Genomic DNA, 7,828 nt, shown 5'->3' with positions numbered 1-7,828 from the left:
TAACAGCCTTGCAATCATTGGTAAAGAGGAGCATGTGGCTCTTATCAGTCCCATGCTGAGCCCTAAGTTACCAGTGATCTCCTTATAGAAGATTTTTGATAGAAGTAGTCTTGCCCCATATCTGTATTGCTCACTTAGCCACGCTCCTCATCATTGAGGGCTTCCTTCCACTTCCTTTTTTTATGTTTTCCTTTTATTATTTCAATCTCACACACACAAAGCAATGTGGATATAATGAATTTTCAAAAAGTTGTGGGGTCATTAAAAGACATTCTTTAAATTCTACAGGAGTCTTCTTGTGGGAATCAGGGAGTTTTCTGCTGCTTAGATCTAGATGGCCTCAAAGCTCAACTTATTAAAACATTGCAGAGATAATAACAGGAGATGAAAAAGAATGGTTCCCTACATTGTCCTGGTTCTTCTACATATCATCTCTATAACCTGGTGAGTCAGTTTTCTATTGTTGCCATAACAAGCTGTCAAAACTTTAGTAGCCTAAAACAATATAAAATTAATCTCCAACAATGCTGGAAGACAAGAATATGAAATTAGTCTTATGGAGATAAAAATCAAGATCTCTGAAGCGCTGGTTCTTTCTGGAGGCTCTAGGAGACAAACCATTCCTTGCCCCTTTCATCTTCCAGAAGCTGCCTGCTCTCCTGGGCTTGTAGTCACATCACACCAATCTCTGCTGCCTTCATCACAATGCCTTCGTACCTCCTCCTTAGAAGGACATTTCTGATTACATCTTGGGCCCACTCAAAAATTCAGAATTATCTCATCTCAAAATCGTTAACTTAATAACATCTGCAAAATCCTTATGGAATAAGGTAACATTCACAGGCTCTGGGGATTAGGGTGTGGACATCTTTCTGTAGCCACCATTCATCCTGCCACATTTGGGTAAGTTAACCTCTCTGCAACTCACTTTCCTAATCACTAAAATGGAATACTCACTTCAGAAGGTCACTGTGCACCCAGACAAAGTCGTACACATGAAGTGGTTCTCAGACCATAGTGATCAACAGGTAGTAGTTAGTAGTAATAATACAACCCTCAATGCTAGTCTCATAGATTACCATCCTGAGGCTCATCTACACATCATAGATGCTGTCTTAGTCAGCGTGGACCACCATAATACCACAGCCTGGGAGCAGGAACAACAGGAATTAATCTCTCACAGTTCTGGAGACTGGGAAGCCCAAGCCCAATGTGCAGGCCAACTTGTTTCCATGGGGAGGGCTCACTTCCTGATTTGCAGATGACACAGTCTCACTGTGTCCATACATGATGGAGCGAGGAAGCAACTCTCTGCTATCTCTCCTTACAAGGGCACTAATCCCCTCAAGAGGGCCCCATTTTCAAGAACTCATGGAAACCCACTTACCTTATCCCCAAATACCATCATGTTGGGGGTTAGGGATTCTGGAGACTTCTCTTTTTTTGCCCCCCAAAAACTAGTCACTTCTACTTTGTAACAATATCCTTTAAGTGAATTGTTGGATATCACTCAAGGTTTCCTGGTTTCTCCACACTCACTCAACCCCCATGGGCACTGCATGAAAAGGAAGACTCAGCACCTCCACAGCCTGTCTACCAGGATAAGGGATCTGGATTATCTATACCCCTGCACTCACATGGCTTTAATGAAATTGTTTTCTGGCTCCACGGATGTGCAAGAGCTGCCTCTTGCAGGCTAATGGCAGCCATGTCACAAAAGAGATATAGGTGTTAGGTGTGACAGTGCACTTGAGGCTGAATCCCTCAAAGGAAACATTGACCAAACCCTCATGAAATAAGAACCATGCCCCCCAAAGAGCCTTTTACTGTCTTCCACGATGTTATATTCGGTTATGAACCACAACCATTCAGTCCTGTTCTCAGACAGGTCTCTGCTTCCTCCTAAGGCTTCTCCGAAGATCTGCCAAAACTGACCACTCAGAATTTGTGTCTTCACCAGAGGGTCACAGTCTTGGAGCTTCAGGGGAAAAACTGTAGGACATGCTCTGAACTACTGTTGCCTCAAAGAGACTCTTCAGAGCAGGTTTGCAAGATGGCAGCACTGACTCAATGCTCAGAATGTGCCAGTGAGCAAAGCCAGGACTACTGGAACTCTCAGTCTGGAAGCATATGTACCTCAGGAAATCAGACAACGGTCTCAAGATCCAGCAGAGTGAGAAGTAATGACATAGGACTGAGTGAACAGATTCAAGATGTGCCATTGTGGTTATTTGTTTGGAATATTGATGGCATTCTGTTTGATGTTCTACTTGTATTGCTATTTGTGGAAACCTTATTTCTTTCTCCTTAAATGAATTAGTAGACTGTGGATTTGTAAACCCACAACAACCATTTTTAAACATTACCTCATCTTCACCTACCCTCAAAATTGAGAAACAAATGCTTCTACTAAGTTTCATTCCCTTTCATGACGATAGAACCATTTGCATAGGTTTAATAAAAATCTGTCCTCTTGTTTCCAAAGATACCATTGAAAAAAATTGATTCTGCAGCAAGGCCATATGTACAGTGTGATATCTGAGAGGGACTGTTGTTTAATCAAAGACCATCAGACCACTGCTAAGGAGCAATTGTTGGTGTTACATGTGGAGCTAATGTCTCCAAAACCTTCATAAGAAAACTAATATGATTTCTGGCTTCCAGGATCCCAATCTCTGGGAGTAAGGAAGTCCACTCCCAGGTAGTCCAGAAACCCAGGCAAATTTTGGAGACCTCAGGAAGAGGGAAAATCCCTGAGATTTATGGGTACAGCATGCAAAGTTTACTGGAGAAAATGTTTGGGCCTTGGTTTCCTACTCCTAGGATGGAAGAATGGCAGGCGCTTTGAAAAGTCTGATTCAAAATTCATTTTGAAAATTTCCAAAGGAAGCTTATCCTTTGGAATTGATAGTTTCTTAATATGATGAGGCTCTAGATTTCACGAGCAAACTCAAGGAGGCTTTTCTGGTTAATTAAGATTCTTGCTGCATCTGTATAAATAATCAGGCCATGCATAGTAAAAAGAATCTTCTGGGATCAACAATACTTGTTGGAGACTGTTTATGATCACAAAGTAGAGAACGCTATGAAAATGATCCAAAACTTAGAAATAGGCAAGAGAGATTACTGGAGTGTTCTATTGTTCTGTGTGGTGCTGTGCTTGATGATCAGCTGTGATATTTTACAACACTTTAAGGACAGAGAGAATTTTTGCACATCTCTGCCTTGGAGATACTCAGCGAATTTTCTGTCTGGTGGAATATAGACTCAAAAATTACATTTTAGTACTCTCTTGAACATATCAACCCTTGATTTCAAATGAACATTGTGTTTCTGTTTGTTTGTGTTTTTTGTTTTATTCTTTGCTTATTTGTTTGTTTTTAACTAGGTTTCACACCTAGCATGGAGCCCAAACTTAAGACCAGAGCTGAGATCAAGAGTCAGACGCTTAAATGATTAAGCCACTCAAAGGAACTTTGAACCAATTATAGAATCATACTGGTTCTCTAGTTAAGCCAGGAGTTGAGCAAAATCTTTGATGTGTTTATACTTGCCCAGGAGTCATGAGTTTGCTTTTTTTGAAAACTGCCCTCAGATAAGAAAGAGAGGGAGAAATAGCATGATCCAAGCCTTGGAGGTGGAAATGACACAGGACACAGGCAGAGAACAGCTAACAATTTGGAGTGCAGGAATCATTACCAGCCTTTACTGAGGGCCTACTGTGTCCCAGGCACTTGCCTCTCCATCATTATCACCTTCGTTCCTTACAAAAGTGTAATACGGATATTAACGGGAACAATGATATCTAGAAGAATCTCATTCTTGAAAGAGGATTTGAGACTGATTATAATGACTGTTGAATACCAGGCCAAGGAATGTGGATTCTAAGCCCTAGGCAGTAGAAGATTTCCAAGAAGCAGAGACCTACACAAACTATCCCAATGGGCTTAACCTGGTAACTGTAACTAGGACTGGAGAGGAAGAGATCAGGGGTACTGTACCCTCACACTGCACACACTGTCCCTCTCTTACCATCCATCATAGGTTGAATTGTGTCCTTCTAAAGAAGTCATAACTCCTGGTACCTGAAAATGTGACCTTCTTTGGAGCACGGTCTCTGTGATGTCATGTCATGAAGTTAAGGTTGAGCCCTACTCCAATGCCTGGAATCGTTTCATTCACAGTGAGGGAAGTTTACACACAGATACACACAGAGAGCACCATGTGACAAAAGAGGCAGAGATTGGAGTGAAGCACCTAGAAGGCAAAGAACAAAGCAGGCCAGCCAGCACCAGAAGCTAAGAAGCAGCAAAGAAGGATCCTTCCCCAGAGCCTTCATGGCGAGTATGGCCCTGGGAACGTCTCGGTTTGGCACTTGTAGCCTGTGCCAGTGAGACAGTAGCCATAACAATGAGACAGTAAGTTTCTGCTCTTTAAGCAACAGTTTGTGGTCATTTGTTACAGCAGCCCCTGGGGGAATTAATATAGATTTTAAGGCCAAGAAGTAGGGTCCTGCTCTGGTAATTACCTAAAATGTAGGAGTCGTTTTGAAATTGAGTAATGCATGGGGGCTCTAAAAATTCTAAGGTACATGATAAAAAAAGGCCTAGATTGCCCTTAGAGGATGTCGGTGGTAGGAGGAACATCAAGGTCACTTTCTGGTGAGGTCCCAGAGAGAGGTGGGGATCATGCTGCTGGACATTGGAGGGACGATGGCACTTGCTATAAAATGGCAGGCGGCAGGGAGGTGGGCTAAATTGAGGTGGGCTACTGGGTTGAGAGTAGACCATGTAAGTGATGAACTTGAATATTTAGCTGAGGAGAATTCCGAGAAAAATGTGGAAGATGTGGCCTGGTTTCTCCTTGCTGCTTCTAATGAAATGCGTGAGGAAGGAGAATGGTGGCCTATCTGCCAGCCAAGGAGCACCAAGATGGCCAGCTGCCAGCAGAGCCCAGGAAGAAGCAAGCAAGGTCCTCCGCTCAAGGCTTCAGAGAGCGCACGCCTCTTCTGGCATCTTGACTTTGGACTCCCGGAGCTACCACACAATCCATGTCTCAGCTGTTTCAACTGCATTTTGGGTGACCTGTCGTGCAGTGTTAGGCATACAGTATGTCCCCTCCACCTTGCCCCTGCCTGTGTTCTTGTCCCATCCTCTGAGAAACCCAAAGGTCTCTCCTTCTGTGGCACAGTGTGAGCGGACAAATCTTCTAGACTACGTTCTTCCTCATTCCCGCCACATTTCTGGCCCAAATAGACACTGGGTCTCCCTGATGAGAGAGAGCTTGGGGCTTTCTCAGAATTTAGATTTCAGTGCTCTGAAGACTTTTTTTTTTGGAAACAAATATACAACACCAAAACAAAAACTAACAATTGTTTCTTTAAAAGAGACACACACAAATTTAAGGCCTGGGAGTGTGTTAAGGCCTCCTGAACACTTAAGGCAAACAGGCAGACTGTCAGGGTGCCATGAGCTGGGGGTCACAGGTAAAAGCAGGCCCCAGTCCCAGCAGCAAGAATCAATCCCTCGCTTTTACAGAATACGAACACCGCACAAAAGGACTATTTTCTCTTAGTCAGCAAAAATGTCTCCTTAATATATGAAAATCAGTCAGTGGAAAAGTGTGTGGGCCTGATTCTGCCACGATCAAGATCTATGGCTTGGAGAAAACCCAAACACAAACAGACCCCAAAAACCCACAATCCCCATGTGCCCCAGTATCTTTATGGATAAGAAGTCCTAGATTGTCTTAATTCAATGCGTCCTACAGTATAGCATCATGTGAGACTATCTGGGCCTCTCCCAATGAGGACGAATCCCAAGTCTCTCCTCCGCGGCATGATTCATGAGCCTGGGCCCATGTACCCACACAACTTCTCAGGTGTTGGTTGGCTGTAGGTATAAATCTCCAGGTGGAACAGGGGCCTGTGGCCGCCAAAGGGAGACCCTGAGGAGGACCAAGTCCCAAGACTCCTGGCTGGAGTACCCAGGTGTGAATACGAGTATGGACCTTCTTTCCCGAGGGCTTTAGCATCCCTGGGCCATCAAAGTAATGGACACTTACAGATGGTTATGGACATCACCTTTATTTACCAGCCAGCACCAACAGCCATGAACACAAGAAGCAAAGGCACAGGCATGTTTCACCCCGAGTTCTCTGCTACTCTCCACACACACAGCATCCTTCCTCACTCATCCACCTAGACTTTCCAGTCCCACACCTCCAAACCCCACAGCCTTTGCTTGGATGGCCCCTGGATTCTTAGCCATTCCTCGGTACCAGTGGTGGAAGAGGCGGCTTGGGAGAATGGGGGTCAGGGAAAGAACTCACAGGCTGCCAGGACCAGCCAACAGCATTCAGTGATCTGCCCTCTCTGGGATTTAGAACAAAGTTGGCATGGTTTCTGCTGTTACCTTCGTTTCTTTCTTTTGGTTTCAACTTGACATCTTTTATTGCTTCACCCACATCTTTGTGGAGTGTCTCGAGTGCTTTATTACAAATGATAAACACGGTAACTAAATCTTTAATGAGGGATAAAGGAAAGACTGTTTGTACACTGTGTGTACTACACACTGCTCCACAAGAAGCAATTGACTTAAAGTCTAAGGGACTCATTTGCATAAGCCTGCTCAAAGCATTTTTCCTACAAAAGCAACTATTAACTCAAGAGGAATTAAAAATAGAATTAAAATCTCCCTATCTCATTGTCCTTTCTCACAAATCTGTATCAGAGAATTGGTGCTTAAGAAAATGTGCACACCAATGAGAAAGAATGAAATCTGGCCCTTTGTAGCAACGTGGATGGAACTGGAGAGTGTGATGCTAAGTGAAATAAACCATACAGAGAAAGGCAGATACCATATGTTTTCACTGTTATGTGGATCCTGAGAAACTTAACAGAAACCCATGGGGGAATGGAAGGAAAAAAAAAACAAAAAGAGGTTAGAGTGGGAGAGAGCCAAAGCATAAGAGACTGTTAAAAACTGAGAACAAACTGAGGGTTGATGGGGGGTGGGAGGGTGGGGAGGGTGGGTGATGCGTATTGAGGAGGGCACCTTTTGGGATGAGCACTGGGTGTTGTATGGAAACCAATTTGAAAATAAACTTCATACATTGATAAAAAAAAAAAAGCATTCCTCCTGGGGTGCCTGGCTGGCTCAGTTGGAAAAGCATGCGACCCTTGATCTCAGGATCATGAGGTGGAGCCCCATGTTGGGTATAGAGATTACTTAAATAAAACCTAAAAAAAAAGTCCTTTCCTCTTGACCCCTTCAAATATCTATGAAATTAATTGAAGGACTAAATCTCACAAAACTAGTTCTCACTTCTTCCTTTGGGCATCCAATGTGTATCTTCTGGCATAGAGCTTTTGACTGTGGGGTATTGGCAATTAGAAAGATTCAGCTGAAATTGGAGATATTTATGTTAACATCCTGCCACATTTACCCCAAGCCTTTCACATAACCTTCGGACCCAGATTTCAAGTTAATGCAGGTCGTTTATATTGGACCCTACCTTTCACATCTGATATTCAACTTGTCACAAACCTAACTGAACGCTGTGGCTCCTGACTCTACCCTTCCCCTGAAAATCTTACCTATCACCCTGAACTTTCCTGTTTCTGAACAGAAGCATGATCATCCTACCCATCACACACATGGACACATCCTACACATCCTTCACAGTAGACTTCACACCTAAATACTTCCTCAGGTCTTCTTCTATAAATCCTTGTTTAAATTCCCCATCGTGGGTCATTACTATCACATATTTCAACAACAGGGATCATGCACACATTAAACGCGGGAAATACCACAGTCTTCAGCAC

Source organism: Prionailurus viverrinus, chromosome A2 (genome assembly GCF_022837055.1).
Source record: "Prionailurus viverrinus isolate Anna chromosome A2, UM_Priviv_1.0, whole genome shotgun sequence".
NCBI classification, from domain to species: Eukaryota; Metazoa; Chordata; class Mammalia; order Carnivora; family Felidae; genus Prionailurus; species Prionailurus viverrinus.
Note: the sequence above shows the minus strand (reverse complement) of the source record.